Source organism: Natator depressus, chromosome 12 (assembly GCF_965152275.1).
Source record: "Natator depressus isolate rNatDep1 chromosome 12, rNatDep2.hap1, whole genome shotgun sequence".
In the NCBI taxonomy this organism is placed as follows: domain Eukaryota; kingdom Metazoa; phylum Chordata; order Testudines; family Cheloniidae; genus Natator; species Natator depressus.
Genome location: NC_134245.1, coordinates 20,072,423 through 20,092,953, shown reverse-complemented (window position 1 = coordinate 20,092,953; position 20,531 = coordinate 20,072,423).

Genomic DNA, 20,531 nt, shown 5'->3' with positions numbered 1-20,531 from the left:
TTACAGACAACATACCCCAATTACTCCTGAAATTGAAAAAACCACTATGGACCTCACGCAACCACCTCAGTTCTCTGGATCGTGCCAGGCAATGGCAAAGCGTCTTGACCTCATCCACCATTCTAAACAAGCACATTATCCCTGCCCTCTTGGTTTCAACTTGCCACACAGAGTCTGGGCCTCATACAACCACATGCAAACAAAGCAAGGAAGATGCAGCTACTTGATGTACAAGTGGAAAATCAAAGACTCCCCTGCATGTGACTGTGATAAGAACATCCAAAGCATTGAACGTATCATAACTCAGTGCCCCAAACATGAATTCAGAGTTGAAATGGATGATACCCATAACCTCACAGAGGCCTTGAAATGGCTTATCGATAGAACTGATAGAACATTTCTCTTCAGATGCATATGTGTGAGAGTGAGACTTCCCCAAGGCAGATACATAAGTCAAGGGACAAATTGAGACCTTGGACTTTTAGTAGTTCTCCCACCCCCTCCCCAAGGCCCATCAGGAGCAAACTCATGGACTTTACCATCAAAAAATGCGTGCTCTTTCCTTTTCAATTGTCATTAAGAATAATCATTTTTAGTTTAGAAATACAGTTAATACCTTATTAAATATGATAGAAAAATGTATGTAAAAGTCAGTAAGGCTTCTGGAAACTTATCTGTGCAGAGACACATCAGTGAGTTGGGAATTCTTAATCTCTTCATTAAAATCTGTTAATTTGTTGGATATTAAAATCCCTACTGTAGCACTGTACACAAGTCATTTCATCCAAAATCCCAGCCCAAATTTCTCATTTGCATCACATTAGTTTATTTTAGCTTCAATTATAAACGCATATAATTGTGACTAAAAATGTGTTGCTCTTCCAAAAATGAGTTCTGGCACCTCATGGCAATTTTTTATCTGACGTTACAGAATCATGCATATTAATGCAGTAAAATAACAAATTTAAATATTGTGGGCAACCAAGACAGTACACAGTAATTAGAAAACAAAAAAGTTTGGTTATTGTTAACGTACTGAAATAGAAGCTATCAATCTCATTTACACACCGGAACAAGTCTCTTCAATTCAGGGTACACAGAACCCTATCCTGGCCTTATTCAAGTAGTACCTTACTCTAAGTAATATCATGCCATAAAGGTGAATAAGAATGGCAGATCAGGCCCAATGGTTTACTGTAATTACCATTGACGAAAAGAATTAGAAACTATTTTGGTTCCAAACTTTCCGAATCAAGTCTCTAAGGCCAAATACTGCTTTCAGATATGCTTGCCCAGTGATGTCAAAGGGAACTCCTGCATGCACATCAGAAGGGGCGCACACAACATTGTGACATCATTGATCAAGAAACATATAACGGAGACTGCACTTTGTTATATAATACTCAAGTTCTGACACATTAATATCCAAAAGAGAAAGCATACAGAGAACAGCTGCAAAAATTAATAGGTTACAGGGATTAATGTCCAAGGAAGGATAAAAAGAAGAAGTTAGCTTGGTTAGCCATTAAAACAGGGTACAAGAGCAGCAATGGGATGAAAATTAAGAAAATGTAGGCTGAATAAGTTTGTATATAATACTTTGTACTTGTACAGAGGTTTTAATCTAACAAGCTTCACAAATATTCAATGAGCTAATTCACATAACACCCTTGTGAAGTCACTCCCATTTTACAGACGGAGAAACTGAGACAGGGAGATTGATGATTTCTTCAAGGCTAAAAAGGAAGTCTGTGGCAGAGCCATGAATAGAATCCGGATCCCCAAATCCCAGTCCTATGTTTTAGCCAGAAGACAAGCGTCTCCATTCCAGAAAATATCAGGAAAACCTTAACGATAGTGAGCCAATTTTGGACTAAACTTCCAGGGGAAATATCAGAAAACACTTTAGACATTTAAAATTAGACAAGATAAAGCACAAAGAATGAAATCTTGCCATGGCAATAAGCTGGACTGAGTCATAATGCTTTTCCATCTCATTACTATGCTTCTTTGTAAATGCATGTGGTATACAAAACAAGCTGGTGTGGCCAGCCATCTGGGAGGGTCTCAACCCCTCTGTACAGGCAATTCTGGTACATATTCCTGCTACACGTAGTTCAGATCTTGCCTTTACTGAGTTATATCCCTTTTTCAAGTGATGTTTTAAACCACTTCTCTGGCTACAGCTGTAAGACAAAGCTAGCTGCCTTCTGCTTAAGGGAAAATGAGGTTAGTAAAACTATCCAATATATTTGAGACAAAAAAGTCATAAGGTTTCCTGAGAAGACAACAGCTGTTACACATCTAGTTTTTGATTATTTTGAGAGACTTTAAAATTTCTCATCCATTTTTCTAGCAACATGCCTAGAGGAGAAAGTTCACTTGTGCATGCACACACAAAATCCCCACAAACCTACATTTCATCACAAAGCCTACCAAATGATATGACTAAGAAATTAATATACTGTACAATAGACAAACACTGCAGAACCTCAAATTGACAGTATTTGTCACAGTAGTGAGCTACAATAACCTCTGGAATATACACTAATGCATACAAACAAACCTATCATCAGCTTTCCAAATTTAACCAAAATAGTTGGTATTGATTTACTGAAAGCTGAGGTTGAAATCACAGAATTCCTCTCAAAACTAAGAAAAAACTGAGTTATAAAAAACAGTTTTCTCATTGCCAGTTTTAAAAAAATATCATACATAGCTTTGCATATTACTGTGTTCCTTTCTGTTTGCTAACCTATGCGCATGCAGGTGATAGATTCCAAGATCTGTGTGTGTTGGCGTTACAATTTTAATCCAGAAAACCCAGTCAGACCAATGGAGTTTGCATATGCAAACCATCAACTCTCTTTGCCAACCACTAACTCTGCAGGCATATTTTGAGATCTCTTACACCTGTGTGCACAGACGCTAGTATACAGGCAGCATGAGAAACCTCAAAATGAGACTGGGTTCAGTCACCACTGAAGATCAGGGTATATTCTTTATTTTCACTTTGCAATGTGCTTACAAACGCAAGGGTGTGAGCTGTGATGCACTGAAGACTGTGTTGGAATTGTAAGCTATCACAGAGTGAAGAAATTCCCTGGTCCTGCTTGCAGGTTACTGGGCTCTGTAGTGAAGCTTGGATCTGGAAGCTGTCAGTCTGGAAAGTGCAGCCTAGAAAATGAATTGATCCTCTCTCTCTGTTTTTGGGTTCTTGTGTGTAATCGTTCTGAATTACAACCTTCTGGCAAAAGTATTTATGTTTTCATTTAACTTCTCTATGTGTGTGCTGTGAACATAATACAATTACTTTAAAAAAAAAAGAGTCTTTCTGACCAGTGGTAATCCAGGATAAGAATACAACAACAAACAAGGGTGAGATGACTGCTCATGCGGAATAGAATTGAATGAGAATTATTATTGTGTAGCTATAGAGAAGATGATTCTCTGCCTCTCACTGAATCAGGCCTTTGTACCCTTTAGGTAGAGTGTCCTGGTACCATGATCTTTGGGTAATGATTAATTGCAAACATAAAGATCACTTGGCATCTAATGACCAGATTTTCAAGACAGCTCAGCACCCAACAGTTCCTGGTTAGCCACCTAAATAAGTGGCCCTGTTTTAAGAAGAGAACAATTGTCCCATTGTTCACAACAGGAGCCACTGAGTGCTCAGCACTTTTGAAAATCTGGCCACTTCATTTAGGTGCCTAACTCGCAGTTGAACTTTTATTAAAATCTGGCCTTAAAAAGTTTTATAGTCACAGTTGGGATGAAGGTACACATTCAAAGGATATCTTTCCTGATCACCTAAGTAAGACATATCTATCTTTTTGCAGCTGAGTAATAGCCTTATAAATTGAAATATCAAATATCACTCCAGATGCATTTGACTATCCTTGAAATAAAAATCTTATTAAAATCTGTCACAGTGAAAATTTCAGATTTATCAAATGGTGTGATGAATTATTCAGCATATCTGCAAACATGGATTTTTAAAAAATATCTAAAGCAATGTAATTTACTATAGAAATCAATATTTTAACCTCATCATTACCAGAAGCAACCTAATTCTTGTTGTACAAGACTAAAGTAGTCTTTATTCTGGAGCAAATTTTTGTGGCGGAGTTATAATCCCCCACTTAAAAAAAGGGGATAGTTTTAGAATGGGGTCACTGATGAAACATGACAAACCATTTGCAAACAACTTTGCTGTAATAGTAACACACTAATAAATGAATGTATTATGTGAAAAATAAGAAGCACAGTAATATTTTAAGTGGCCTAATGTGAAATGTATTCTTAACACAGCTGACATTTGTCTTTTGTTGTTGGAATCGATGCCAGTCACTGGTAATTAAAATCTCAGCGGGCTTAGACAAGGCTTCTTATTGTATTAGGCATTGAAATTTATGAAGAAACATGTTCAGTAACAAAAGATGACAAACAAGTACAGCAAAGGTATTCTGCCAGGCAGAGGTATTTGAACACAAATTGTGTAATGGCACTGTACCCAAATTTACATACCACTAGGCCAGGTGTGGCAAAGCAGCTCTCTCACTGGGTTAGCACCCCCTGCTGATGGTCACTCCAGCACTGTGGCAGTTTCTCTGTCTGGTAATTAGGCCCTCCAGTGGGGTCAACTTCCTTGGTCCACCCTTTCAAGGGTCCAAATTGTCCCAAACTAAAAGTCCAAAAATGTCCTAAACAGAAACAAAAAATTCCTTCCACCATCTCAGGGGCTCTTCCTCAGCCAGTCCTCAGCTCAGCCTGCTGTCCCCTTGCTGCACTCAACAACACTTATAGTGGGCTTGTATGCCACCTTCTTTGGGACAGTTGGCAAACCCAGTACCACACCCTGCTCTGGGCCCTGTACCAATCAGCTAGGTCTTCTCCTTTATCTGTACTATGGTTTTCCCTGGGCCACTTTCCTGTGTCTCTTCTCAAGTTCCCCATGGATCTCCCAGTCACTTCCCTGCTTAGTCAGAGTCTCTCCCAGGCCTCTGTGCCTCGAGAGCTTTTCTTCCTCACTCTGAGAGCATAAGAATGGTCATACCAGATCAGACCGATGGTCCATCTAGTCCAGTATCCTGTCTTCCAACAGTGACTACTACCAGATGACTCAGTGGGAATGACCAGAACAGGGCAATTTATCAAGTGATCCATCCCCCGTCATCCAGTCCCAGCTTCTGGCAGTCAGAGGTTTAGGGATACCCACAACATGGAGTTGTGTCCATGACAATCTTGGCTAATAGCTATTAATGGTCCTATCCTCCAGGAACTTGCCTAATTCTTTTTTAAACCCCATTATAGTTTTGGCCTTCACAACTTTCTCTGACAACAAGTTCCACAGGTTGACTGTGTGTTGTGTGAAGGAGTACTTCTTTAGACTTGTTTTAAGCCTGCTGCCTATTAATTTCATTGGGTGACCCCCAATTCTTGTATTATGTGAAGGAGTAAATAACACGTCCTTATTCACTTTCTCCTTCATGATTTTATAGACTTTTATCATGTCCCCTCTTGTTCATCTCTTTTCAAAGACGAACAGTCCCAGTCTTTTTAATCTCCACTCATATGGAAGCTGTTCCATACCCCTAATCATTTTGTACGCTTCTCTGTACCAACTCTTTTTCTAATACATCTTGTTTGAGATGAGGTAACCAGAACTGCACACCGGCTTCAAGGATGCCTTTTTGTCTCTAATTACCTCTTTTACTCAGTTGTTTAGGCATGGTGACATTTTTTTTCCAACCTAGCACTACAAATTTCCCAAATCTGGTGAAAAATTCCCAGCCTCTGGGAATTTTTTACCAGTTTGGGAAATTTTTGGCACTAGCCAGTGCTTCTATATCCTGGGAAATTTCCCAAAATCTGGGAATTTTTGAGTAAAATGTTTCACCTTGGGAAATTGCATGGCAAATTGGGAAACTGCAGGGCACATGCTGTTAAATATTCCCAGATTTTGGGAAATTTCCCAGGATATAGAAGCACTGCTTTCCTGCAGCTTACTTTCCCACACTGAGCTTTTCCCCTGCTGACTCGGGACCCTGCAGGAGCCTTCTTGCTTTCTAAGTCTGGACAGTCAGAGCTGAAATCTCCTTGGGTTTCCCTCTTTACCACAGCCACATTCTGCTCTTCATGGAGAATTGCTTGATTCCTCTCAGGTGGGGCTCATTCTGTAATCAGGTTGACTTAGCTGCAGGCTCTCCAAGACAAGCCACCCTGTGACAGGCACAAACCCTGCTTTAGACATCTCAATAAATGTTCTACCAAAACCAGACAATTGCCATGAGAACAGTTCCACTAATATAATTCTTGGAGACAACAGATAACACATTCAAAAGAATGATATTGTTTACCATTCTTTTAAAAGTGAGATAAAACTGGGAGATTCACTAAAATGCGTAGCCCCTTGGAGCCACTAAGATGAATATTTAGGGAAAGCTAAAATAAAATAAAAAATACATTCATGCTGTCATGTATAAATTGACAGAAAGCTGTGCTGGTAGTCAGCAAGTGATTCCTAAGGCCAATGCCCATCGTGTGGCCTTGGAGAAAAAAACTGTAGGGAGGAACCAACCAGGCTCAAGCCAGTAGGAGCAGCCACAGAAGCAGCCAAAAGCAGCAATTGCTGCGTTTTTGAGGGGTGGGGGAGAGAGTAAAATGGGGCCCAGCTGGGGTCACCCTTCCTCCCAACATCTCTTAGACCCAGAACTCTTCAGGGGAGACCCCCACACACACACACACACACTCTGGAGAAATAATGGAACCCAGGTCATGCCACCTCTCCCCACAACTATGTAGCTGGGGGCGGGGGGGTAACTGCAGGGAGCAACCAACCAGACACTCCAGTTATTCGGAGTAGCCACAGAAGTAACCAAAGAAAGGACCTTCAGAGAACTTCCTCTACAGCCTTGATTGGACATTCTCCGTCTTGTGCTGATTGGCTGTTCGCTCCAATCCTCTCTCTCCTCCATCAGTGTCTCTTACCATCTTCTCCTCTGCCCTGCCCACCTTCCCACATTTCCCTTCAGTGTCCCCTTTGCCTCCCAGTTAGCTGATCCCCTCCTAACTAAGCCCACCACAATAAACAAACAAAAGGTCTTGGAACTAATGTGACTTTGCTGCCATCACATATTTCACTCTTCCCCCACCCCATACCAGTCTTGTCTTGGTAGATCTTTGGGGCAGGAATTGCCTAGTCCTCTAGGTTTGTACACTGTCTCATAAAATGAGGCCCCACCATTCTTGTTTAATCCTCAGGCACTGCCATAATGACTATGATTACTAATTCTGGTCCATATTATACAACTGTTTTCTATGCACAGTGGTCATTATCAGCAACATTTCAGCAAAAGTCCCAGGTCCAAAAGAAATGCCATTTCCTGCCTGAAGAGAAAATGGCACACAATGGAGATGCAAATATTGCGAGCCTGCATTGAGATACTGCACAGCTACCCACTTCAGAGGCAGCTCTGGGAGGAGTGGAGCCTCAGGAAATACATTGCCGTGCAGAGGAAGTGTGCATACTGCACTATGCTTTAGGATCTGCAACCTGCTTCTTCAGTTCATCCAGCCAACTTCAAGATCCAGTGATGAAAGGGGAAAGGGATGCATAATCCTTGCTCCTCTTTCTCTTTTGGAGACTGCTCTTTCCAGGCTGACAGCTCCCATACTCTTATTATTCTAAGCAAAAGTTAGGATGATAATTAGACATATAACATCAAACTCCTTTAGCAAGGATCCATTGTATTAGAGCGAAAAAAGAAGGGAATTCAATACAGTATGACAGCTGCCCAGAATAGCAGACCAGGGATCTGATTCTGCATGGTGTGCTGAGCGCCCTCAACTATCAAAGGCAATGGGAGTTTAGGGCTCGTTGTATCCCATAGAATTGGGCCTCAGATTTGGGAGAACTAAATAAATAAAACAAAGAAGGAGGCAAGTTAGTTGTAACCTAGTTTCTGAAAGCAACATCTGACACTTTATTTATGGAGGGCAATGGGTGATGTTATGAAGCTAGACTCCTATGTGCTTTGAAAGTTCTTGCAAAAAAGCATCCCTTAAGTAGGGCAGACGGAGAGAACCAAGGTTTCCTACTGCTGAATCCCTAGCGATGCACTCAATATAGGTCTAATTTTATACACACTCTAACATCTGACTACTAATATTAGAATTCACACCCTCGTACAAACAGATTAAATGGTATTCCAATGATTTATAGTCTACCTTTAAGCAAAATGCCACAGTGTATCATTATATCCAGAAGACTATTACTGTCTACAAGAGTTTGGCCAGTACTGCATTTTTATTTATTTCAGAACCAGAGTATGAAAACAACCTGTGAAATCCAAATAAATAAATAAATGAGCATCTTTGACCTTTTTTTCCCATTTCAAAATATCAAAGTTAGCCATTTATCGTGGTTTCAATAAAACAAGCTATGATAAAAGTACGGCACAAAGAAATTAAAAAAAATGAAAATAGTATTTATTCTAAAAGTAAGAGTTTAGTTGTGTCACTACATTTTTTTTCGCTATAAGAAAAATGTTACCAGTATGATTACAATCTCTGTGGAAAGTGTGTGTGTGTTGAAATAATGAAAATATATGGAGCTAAACAGTATGGTGTGCTGGGTGAAAAGGCTGACTTAAGGGCTTTGTTATGAATCTGTTTTTCCTGCTGATTTTGAAATCAGTTCCAAAGACATACTACCTTTTAATAACATTTGCTATGCTTGACAGATGCTGGCCATTACAGTCTGTGTTTATATGATTTGATGTTACCTTGAAGTTTGCCAATTTGTTCTGTGACTGACTTTGCACCAGACCATCGCAATCTTACTTAGGTTGAATGCTACTCTACTCTGCATAATTCCACTCACTTCAATAGGGCTACTTGTGTAGTAAGTTTCTAATGAATTTGAGTAAGGGTGGTACAAGTATCACAGCACAAAACTGCTATTTCAAGTAATTCTCCATTTTAAGTTTGGATTCTGCAAATATGGCAACAAAATACAGTAGAACTTAGCAGCTCATTAGATACTGTACTCAAATGAAGAGAAACAGTTCCCCTTGCATCAGAAGGACACTGTTCTTTAGTTTTCAATTACTGTACCTACCTACAAATAAAGGCCATATCATCCATTGTTTTCCATGCAGAATATCAGTAGAAACCGTGTGCAGTTTTGCATGTGGATGAATGGCAAACTCACTTTCTCTGATTTGATAAAGAAAGGTATGATAATTTTCTTTCTGCTGTGATTAATTATGCTTTTCCTACATTTATTTTAAGAAATAAAAAGAGAATCCAAAAAAGAGGCTGAGAGTGATCTTTAATGCAGTCAAGGACAACAGGAATAAAAATACTGTTTATTTATCAGATGTTCAACAGAGAAAGGAAATGTTGTAAGCAACACTCAATTAAATAGAATTCAAAGAGAATTAATATCATCTGTGTCACAGTATTGTAATTCTAATTAATCTCCTGCACTCTTTCCATGTTTTATGGACGACAGCCATATCATCTGTGATAGAAATGGTGATTAGACATGGTTTGCAGTATTCAAACTTGAAATACCCACTCAAGAAGAGGGGGGAAAAGGAGACTTGCCCATTTTTCATAAGATAGTTGAGACCTACTACATCCAAACAATACTAGAGTTATATTGCCTAAGTTTGCATCAAACGGACTTTTCGTGCTATTATAAGCAACAGGAATAAAGCCAATCATTAGATCTCTGAGCTTCATTCATAGCCCGTTTGAATCAACAGGTGTCTTTCAACTGACTTAAGTGGGCTTTGGATCAGGCCATTACAGGAATGAAGGGCATTATGGAGCTTGAGCTTCATCTTGTGTGCTCTCTGTATAGGGAATTCCCTACACTTCGAGTAGAGTTCGGTGAGCCACAAAGACACAGGACAGGCACTGCAGTGTGCAGTTCCTTTCTGACACTAAGAAGCATGCAGTGTCAGACACTTAAGTACTCTCAATTTCTTTAGACTGTTTGATTAGCTGACATTATTCACCATTGAAAATCACAGGAAAATCCTAAATTCATTGTCTCCTCACCCCAATTAATGTAGACTTGAGTTACAATTTTAGGATAAAGTCTCATTTTCAGGATTTCAACTGCTTGATTCCAAAACTGCGTTGAGAGCCTTGTTAGGGATTCCTGGAGGTGCTGTGAAGAGGAACTAAAGGTCAGACTACAGCACACCCTGTACTGGGTATTGACAGAGCAGGAGAAACCATCATCCCACTTTTGCTTTTGTGCATGGGCTAGTCACAAAAAGCAGCAAGAGCCTTTCCAAAGGAGATAGGGAAGGAAGGGGCTCTGGCAGGCCTATGTCCAGAACCGGCCAGCAAAGGCACTGGCTTTTCCAAGTGTCTAGCAGGAGGCATTCTGACCAGAATGCCTTGGAATTCAGACACACTGGGCATGAACCACTAGTGCCTTTTCTTTAATGTCCAAATCCTGCAATTCATACTCAGTCCTTGTTAATGGGAGTTCTGCCTGCATAAGGCCCACAGGCTTTTACCCAAAGAGAACAATGATGTCAAAGTATCAGAGACAGTGAGAAATACAGCTCCTCCAGACCATAATGGGAAAGTATACAGGTCTAGAACTTCAAACTAGAGCTGGGCCCAAATCCAGAGATGGTTTTTGCACATGTTTCTCACTACAAACCAAAACCAAGAATCAGAAGATCCCAGAAGCTTTCTGATTTCACACCCCTATCTAAATTTTGGATTTGGGGCCATCTCTACTTAAGATTCCATGTGCTACGCTAACAGGTGTCTCAAGTTTCTAGATTCTGAAGCTCAGAACCTGCTATGTTAATCTACTTTGAGGCTTTCCAGAGACATCAGCTGAATTTAATGTTTTTTTTAAGCATCAGAGGGCTAGTAGCTGTGTTAGTCTGGATCTGTAAAAGCGGCAAAGAGTCCTGTGGCACCTTATAGACTAACAGACGTATTGGAGCATGAGCTTTCATGGGTGAATACCCACTTCGTCGTTTTTAGTGTATGGCATAATCTCTCACTGTGGTCTGTGTAATATGTAGATAGCAAAGAATTTTTCACCTTCAGTTCATTTGGTATGATGTCCATCCGTTTGCATGTGGAAAGGAAGATGATATCTGCTTGTACTTGTGCAAGTTTCTTCATGAGTGGGTATTCACCCACGAAAGCTCATGCTCCAATACGTCAGTTAGTCTATAAGGTGCCACAGGACTCTTTGCGTGTTTTTTTTTGGCGACTATTTTCAATCTGAGCTTTTAATGACAGAAGATAGAGGCTGTTACAGAGCAGAGAACATTGGAGTTTTCAGGTGAGGAGGAAGCAATCCAAGGCAAAGAGCACATATGAAGTCAGAGATTCTAGGCTGTATTATGGAAGGGAAGGAATGAGTATCAAAGAAGGGAAATGAGGTTGTGATAAAACCTAAAGGAGGTGAGACTGGTGGGCCAAATGGCCTACCCTGCTTAGCATTGTTTCCTACTCTTCTTCCTACTTAGTAATGAAACACTGATCCAAATTTAGCAGTTATCCTGTTTCTAGAGAACTGTGAAACAAGACTGAATTTAAGAGACATTGAATAAGGAAATGTGTAATATGTTAGTATAGATTTGTCCCCAGTGTTGGCAGTCAACTTTACAGTTATCTAACAACCAATATTACATGACCTTTTCATGACAGTCTACACAATAACTCATATAAGCCTTGGAGCTTTCAGATTCCGGCACTTTTTTAAATCTTCCACTTCTAGAACAATCATAATAAAGTTACAAAACATCTGACTTTGAAAATAATACTGAAAGGCAGACTACTCCGACAGTAACAATGACCGTAAGTAGATAGATTGGTAAGATAGAAATTCAAAAGGACACCCTCCTACTCAGGTAAACCTGACCATTTATTTCCATTATCTGTCTGAAATGATTTTTTGGTAACTGAGGGAAGGGGTTCTCCCATTGGCATAGGTGGGTTAGGTTAGCTTAACTGTGCTGCTCAGGTATCATGCCAACTTAATTTTCTAGTATAGGCCAGGCCCTAGTAAGCATTTGGTAAGAGTTCATTATTCAAGCTCTAGGCAGTTTATTGCTCTCCAGATGTTATTTCATGCTAATTTTACACACACAGTATAAAAAGTAACATTTTAAATTGTGTGAAGTCATTTTTCCCCATTAAGAGGACCTACTGTTGGAAACAGGATCTACTTTTAGTCCTGTTTCCTTGTGGCAATACTATTGGACTGATACAATAAGAGCATTTTCGGTAAACATATTATATATACACAATTTTTTTTTTCATTGCACACAAATGGACTAGAACATAGTCACTAGACTGATCCCTCTCATAGAGGGACCAGGAATGTGGACCATGAAATTCCACCAAGTTAAACTCAAGAGTTTCAGGTGGAGCTATTTAGAACCACAAAATGGGCAGTGGCTATAACCTACCAATGCTGCAGTTCCCCAGAATGGAAAGTTCCAGTACCCCATACACATAGATGTCCAGGGGTGCTGGAACAATTTGTATAGTGGGGGTGCTGAGCCATTGAACCAAACTGTAAATCCTGTCTATAATGGAAACTACTTCAAGCCAAGGGGTGCTGCAGCACCCCTAGTTCCAGCACCTATGTAGGTGTCTCCCTTGAGGGATGATCCCTCCATATTGCTCTACTGGTCTCAGTTTCTCTTGGGATTATAGCTGCTTCAGTAGCCATTACAATGACTCACTGGCAATACTTAAAGCAACATTATCTCTCTATTATGTAGTCTCTTGGATATCCACAGGGGAATCCAGAGATAATGCTGTGGAGAGTAGTCCAGCCCTGTTTCCTGGCCTAATCCCAAAACAATAAGGAGGGAAGATCTACAGAGATATAGGAAAGGAGTCTCAAAGGGGTCCTAGGACATAGGATGATGCTGCAGCCCCATAGTTCCACTTTCTCTGACTCTCTTCAAGAGAGATCCACTAGATTTAAGTCTCCTCCATTTGTAGAGGTGGAAGGGAGCATCAGGCCCACTATTAATTAGTGATAAGGATGTACAGCAGTCAGCTAACTAAAAGTGCCACAAATCTGACATTTTCTCTGTACAGACTACTAAAGCTCTTTTCCAGGCCCCTGTCTCCTACATTGTTTGCTACAACCTCCTCCTCTGTGGCTGCCCTGATACCCACATCACATCCAATGCATATAAATACAGCTGTCAATATCCTCTTCCTTGCTTGTTGATCTGTCCACATCACCTAGCCTCCCTGATTCCTTTCACTGGTTTCCCCTTGTCCACTGCATCCAATTTAAGCTTAATTTTCCATCTTAAACAAATGGACATTCTCTTCCGATCTCTACACCTACCAGAGTATTGCCTCTTGTCTTTTTTTGCCTCATCCTCCTAATCCATTCCATCCTCTCTATGATGACAGCTTTCTTTGCCCTCTCTATCTTATTCTTCCAGAACATCTTTGTACTTTTTTCCCTAGTATATGCTCTGCATGGAATGCTCCCCCTGAGCGGATACATCTGGCCACTATCTTGGGATCATTCAAATCCCTCTGCAAGACCCACTTTTTCTGCCACAACTATAAGAAGCTAATAATTCCCAAATTGTGCACATAAAGAACAATACAGAAAGTGGAACTAGCTGTGTAAGGCAGCACCCTGACTATTCTGGTTGTGTGTGCTGTATCCTTTTGAAGCCACCCCCACCCTCTGTTAACTTGTCTTTAAGACTGTACGCTCTTCGAGACACGGAATTTCTTATATGTTTGGAAAGTGCCTACCATATTGTAGATGCTATTGCAACAATCCATGGAAGTCATAATAAGAATTTTAATATTAATTGCAATTAAACAAAAAGGACACGAATCGCTGAACACAAATTAGTCTTGATGGAAATGAACCTTTTCAAAATTGTAAATGATTTCAGATTCTGTGGGCAGTATTACTGCTACTAATAGCTCAATCAGTGAAGGATTTAACACTAGAAATGGTAGCATTATTGCTGAATGCAATCAGTTTACTGGGGTCTAGAAAAAAAAAACATGTTTCATAGTGGTATACAGAGCTGCAAATTGGGGTTGCCATCTGTCTAGAGGTAATCAAGACTGTCCTGATTTGATGAATGTGTCCTGCTCACAGCAAGGGAAAAAGCAATTGTCCTGATTGTACACAGAATAAACAAATCTGATTTCCATCAGGGAATGGCCAAGGACCTGAATAAATATAAGAGGCAAAGTTGGAAATATTTTACTTAAATTTGGTTGGTTTCTCCTGCACCCCCATTATTGACCTTAATCTTCTGAGGTGAAAAAAAAATCTCCTATTTTTATATCAGATATGTGCAGGTGTACACACACCCTACCTATTTTGTCGAGAGAGATCAGCTGGTTTTCCCTGTACGAGGGTATAAAATGAGAAATTACATTTCAAGTTGTACTCAGTATTCCGACCCTGCCGTATTTCTGTGAAGCATTCAGAAGTTAGGCATTTGCACTTTCAAACAGGAAGAGATAAGAGCCTTGTGGAAAGTGAGTAGCATGAAGCCCATACTGCATCATCCTACTGTTCTTTGGACTCTAAACTTATTCTCTGGTATAAAATTTGTGTTCTGCTGACAGGAGTCATTGATATGCACAGAATCAGAACTGACCGCTTCTTTAATTCCTCTGCTCCCGATTCATTTTTACAGTGTAAGAGCTGCAACAATTCAAAGTTCCAATGCACAGATCATTCCTTCTCTACACAAGAAAAATACAATCTCTGCAGACATAACTAGACTGTATCTCTATAGCATGGCCTTTACTGCTAGGTACTGCCAGCCTTCCTGTGAGCTCTCTAAATGCCCATCTTACCTTTCCCTAGTTTTGTTGAGAGACCTAGCACTTCTGACAGTTGTGGTTCTCCAGAGAGTCAAATGTTCAACTAAAGTATCATATGCTCTTAGGTATATATCCCAACAGCACATGGAATTCAGCTTAGTACAGAGAAAAAGGCTTGAGGCCTCCCTGAAGAACAAGGATTGAGCTAAGGAAGCATCCATCCACTTCCAAAGCTACCACAATGTTGGAGTGAGGTCTTTGGGCCTGCCTAATGGAAGCCATGTTAATGGTCACAGGACAGAATTACTTGAAACCTAACCTGCCATTGATACAGCTGCCCAGAGGAGAGGAAGGGGGCTATCCAAGTATAAGATGGGGGTTTTCTCACCAGCCCAGGAAGGAACCAGTGCCACAGACAAGTCTGTTTTAGGACTTTGATTCAGGGCAGTTTATTGTTCAAAACACAAAAAACACACAAGTAACATCAAAACAAAGCAATTCCTCTGACCAACACAGGCTGCAGCCCCCACAGGCTTTCCCCTGGCCTCTCTCAGCCCCCAGAAAGAAGACACATTTTCCCCTTAAATACCCTGTTGAATCATGTAACAGACAGATCACGTAACCCTTTTCTAGCTGTTTTACCCTAACTTGGTGTGACAGAGAAACCCAAGAGAAGAAACTCAGGATGAGGACAGGGGGCGCAAGGGCAGGAGATAGATAGATTTAGGTCCTGTCGAGGGAGGGAGTGCCACTGCAATGAAGTGCCACTACAGTGGGGGTGGGGGGATGGAGCGGAAAGAAGAGAGGTAGCTTCAGAAAGTTTAGCTCATTCATATATGCTTTTAATAAATAATCACGCTTGGATCCTTACGTGAACTGAACCTCAGAAGCATGTAAGATTCAGCCCTTGCTAGCTAACAATAATTACTGTCCCAGTTGAAGAGTTAACTTCCATATCTTTACGACATTTATAAACAGTGTTGACTTGTTTCAACATGAATTTCCTTTCTTTAGTGCAATAGTGGCTCAATAAGGCCAGCAAGGATGATAAAATAATCTTAGCAAAATTATATATAGTGCCCTGCAAGAGTGACAGAACTATGATTGCAGCAGGAAGAAATGCTGACAGGAAGAAGGGGAAATGATTGGTAGCATTCACCAGGGCTGTAGAAGAGATTCACAACACAAGAGAAACCATCAAGTCCTAATGCATTCCGCCATGTTCTTCATGAGGGGGAAAAAAAAGAATTTTACCGTTTCAGTTTCACTTGTTCTGACCCTCAGAACAAATCAGTTCACACCAACTATACTACTCTGCATAGAGCAAAAAAACAAAATCATTGTGTCATAGAAGGGAAAAGGGGTGTTAATGTTAACGGGTCAGTTCTGACTGGGATATCTTTTTATAAAGTGATCACTTATACCCAGGCACTGTACACACACTTACAGCACAAGGAATTTCACGAGGGAAGCCATAGCTAATTGGTAAAATAAGAGACCAAAAATTGTCTTTTTTGTAGCAATAGTTTTCCTGATTAGTTGAGAAAGAACATAGGAAAGTGGGTTGGTGAGAGGTCTGAAGAGGAGGAGGGGGTTAGTAATATGTATGTGTGATGAAAGAGGGCAAGATGGTGGTAGAGAGCATAAGAGAAGAGAACGGAAAAAAGAGTAGGATTATGATCCCATTAAAACAAAACTAAGGGAAGAGAAGACAACCAACACCCCAGCACTGGACTCTGTTGTGCCCCTTGTTGTCCGACACACTCACTTTTTTGTCTTCTTTAAAACAAAGTCATTTGAACCTTTTATAATTCTATGTATCTATATTAAAAATTAGTAATTGAACTATGAATATATCTGGGAATAATTCATAACCAACTTATGCAACATATTTTGCCTCTTTTGCTGTCCATGAATGGGCCATCCGGATCACAAGTTTCTATTTATATATTTTCAATAAATATCATCCCAATAATTCTGAAAATATCTTGGTCTGTACTTTATTTGCAAACTCAGCATTGGGAGTACATGAGATTGTAAAACTTGTTGTGGTTGAATGGGATGAGTCGGTCACACTGTAATTATTCATTACCTGACTGGATATGTATAATGTACATCCAGGTTTCTGGCGTGAATACACATTGTAAACTGACCTGCCATGAGTATTCTGCAGCATTCAGTTAAAATTAAGTGTTTCCACAATGTTTCCTGTCAGTTAACTTAATCATTGAAATACTCAGTGACACATAAAAGGGCCACAAATTCACAGTCACAGCAAATTGCTTATTAAGTTTGAGGAAATCTTCACAGTATTTGCACAAATCCTATTACAGTTCACCTATAATCCTCTCACCCATTCAGAAAAAAGAAAAGGAGTACTTGTGGCACCTTAGAGACTAACAAATTTATTTGAGCATAAGCTTTCGTGAGCTACAGCTCACATTCAGAGATACCCTTAGCAAAGGAACCACTGTGAATCTTCTGTGCGTGGGGGAGGTAGGGTTTCTTGGGGTAGGGGAGGCTGGTGTGAAAGGGTGGGAGGGCTTCCCGGGTGGCAGTGAGAATGTATGTGCATGTGTGTGGGGAAGATGGTGTCCTCCACTAGGGGAGGGTGACAGAAGGAGTTAGCAAAAGCAACTCCATGGCACAGTGGGAAGTTCCTCCTCCCTGCCTCTCCTCCCCAACATCCAGCCTGTTATCTGGTTGCTAGGTTTAAGATTTGTCCATAAATGCTTGTGTATAGATTCTTTGAATGGTTCTTCTAACACCTGATCCAGTGTTCCTGTTAAACTAAACACCACAGTAATCCTTGGGAAACTGTAAAACGATGATAATCATAACTTTTCCAAGCCCCATCTTGCTCCATTTCAACAGCAGGAACAGCAATATAAGAACCTTTTTAAAATTATCATAGTAGTCTCTGTTGTATTGATCTCAGTTCACATATGTTTTTGTTTTGTTTTGAATGTTGCATTGCAATTCAAAGCAAAATAGGGTCTATTTTACTATGTTTAAATGCTAGAATTGCTGTCACATTTTTATCAGCCCAGTTTATTATGGTTATTGTAAAGGTGTTAAAGAGATTCATTCTATGGTTTATTTTTCTGCTTATCTTTATTAAAAGCCACAATGCATAGGATACCGTAGACAGCCATGAGAGGAATAGCCGCAACACTAAAATGTATCCGAAATATGAAATTCGCCTTCCATCAAGCAATAATACAGAAGGCTGCAGCTGCCTAACCTCATAAATCCCATTGAAAGTTTATAGGAGTTTATCACTTTGCGTGACAATTCAGTTTATTCAAGTTTGAGAACTTTGCATGAACATTTAATTTAAATTCAAAGTGAAATTTTCAAGTGGTATCAAAATGTGACAAAACCCAAATCCTATAACAAAAAATGTAAGACATTAAACAAGTGCGGGTGAGTCTTGGTTATAAAAAAATAAATACGGAAATTTTGTCAATTAGGATCAAATAGTATCAGCACGCTACAAAAAGCGCTCCTATAAATATACTTTCTAAACTGTCAATGAATAATGTAAATCCCTTTCCCCCTTTGGCAGGTAAATTCCCAATTAAATATGCAAAGCCATAAGAACCTGCTTATTAACAAACCCAATTCCCACTGGATTAATCCTGTTCATACCAGCATAGAAATAACAAAATCAGGACCACAAAGTTACACGGATAATAATTGACTATGATTAAATCATATTGGTGCTTTGCAATTGATTTTGGTGGATCTAGATATTCCTGTTGCTTTGTAAATCTATAATCTTAGATATTCTCTTTCCATTCGCCTCTTCTATTCCTTCTTTTTCTATCCTCCTCCCTCCAAAAAACATGATTTGAATTCCAAGGTAGTTCTTTTTTTAATGGTTGACATTAAATACATTACAATGGTAAAATCATGTTAGCTACAGTCCCTGTTTCTGTTTTTTGGACAAAGAAATCTCTACATCTTTAAGAGGCCTGCAGCTAAAACATGAATTATAGCTTCTGGGACATCCAGTCCCATCCCACATGCACAAAAGAAACTAATACATGAGATACTCAGAAATGATACACTTCAAAATTATTGTAACGTGACAAAAGCCATTAGCTTGCATCAAAGTCTCTATAGGGGTTTCAGCCAATGTAATCAGGTAGAGATAGTTGGCATTGTTGGGTTGTCAATATCAATTTAGCCCACCCACTGGTTCTTATTTATTTTTTTAATCAATGATTCTGCATCTTTTTGACGATATTGTGCAGCTAAATTCTCTCTAATATGACAAGGCCTTAAGGATTTATAGACATTTTGTAGCAAAATTGTTATTCTAGTAGGGGTCCAGCCACAATCCACACTGGAAAAATGTTGTAAGAGAGATATCATCAAAGTGATTCCTGGCTGCTGAGATAGAAATGAACACAAATCATTTTTAGTTATCATCAAAAAGGGGAGTGGTGGTGGTGGTGGTGGTGGTGGCGTTTAAGTCATGATCATTTATAAGAAAGAAAGAAAGAAAGAAAGAAAGAAAGAAAGAAAGAAAGAAAGAAAGAAAGAAAGAAAGAAAGAAAGAAAGAAAGAAAGAAAGAAAGAAAGAAAGAAAGAAAACCTCAGTCCCACAGCAGTGTTAACAGTTTTGGAGGCCTGTAAATATCTGGCTTAATATGGCAAATATAAATAACTGTTAATTTATTAATAACATAACATTAACACAGGACACAGCTGGTCTCTTCATTATAATTAACACAGCTGGTCTCTTCATTATAATTTTTCAGGTTTTCATCAAAAGATCAAAAGACCCAAAATCAAAAACTGTAGATCTCCCCACCCCGCTGCCGTGGAAAAAAAATCTGTTTTGTCAAAAAGGTCATTTTCTGCTGGAAAAAAACAGTTTGACAGAAAATTTTCCCAGCTCTACAAATAATGCAGAAAATATGACATTTGGTTTTAAAACAATAGAGGTTGTTATATCCAGCTCTGGTTACCTCACCGCAGAAGAAATGTCAGTGAGATTGAAATGTCCAGAAAATGCTTAGTGATCTGCTGTGTTTTGCATCCAATGAGAAATAGCAAAGATTAGGGCTATTCTACTCGGTAAGGAGAAGAGTTAGAAAGCTGTTCTTTTATACCCTGCTCCGTGATACAAGAAGGAATTACTTGGATGAGATTAAAGTGAGTAAATTGAGGTCCAATGGCCCAGATCAATGCTTCTTACAGTAAAGTCCACAGCAGGGAGGAGTCAGGGTGGAGATCTCTGTAAAAACACTCTCCTGCACTGCCTGCCAAGGAAGCTAGGGTAAACCTCCAGGCAGCAAATAGCATTGAGTCCACATTCAATTCTCCAGGACCCCCAGTGACCTGTGGAACACAGGTCTGGCTATGTAGCTCTGTCTCCTTCTGCATCAGAATAGCCCAATCAGACGGCATACTGCAACATTATTTTACCTTTCAAATTCACCATCACAAAAGATCATTGTGGCAAATATGAAGGCTGAATTTAAATGAAAGTCTAGATGGTATGCTATTACCAACATTTGCCAATCTAGAAGCTACAGTAGTGACATGGATAATGAAATCTCATATTTCGGGCCATAGAACGGTAGCCTGCAGGAATCATGAAAGACCTATCCTGTATCTTGTCCAACCCATCCTGTGCTCTGAACAATTAGCTTGGTGAATAGTGAGAGTTTAAAGGCTTCTTTGTC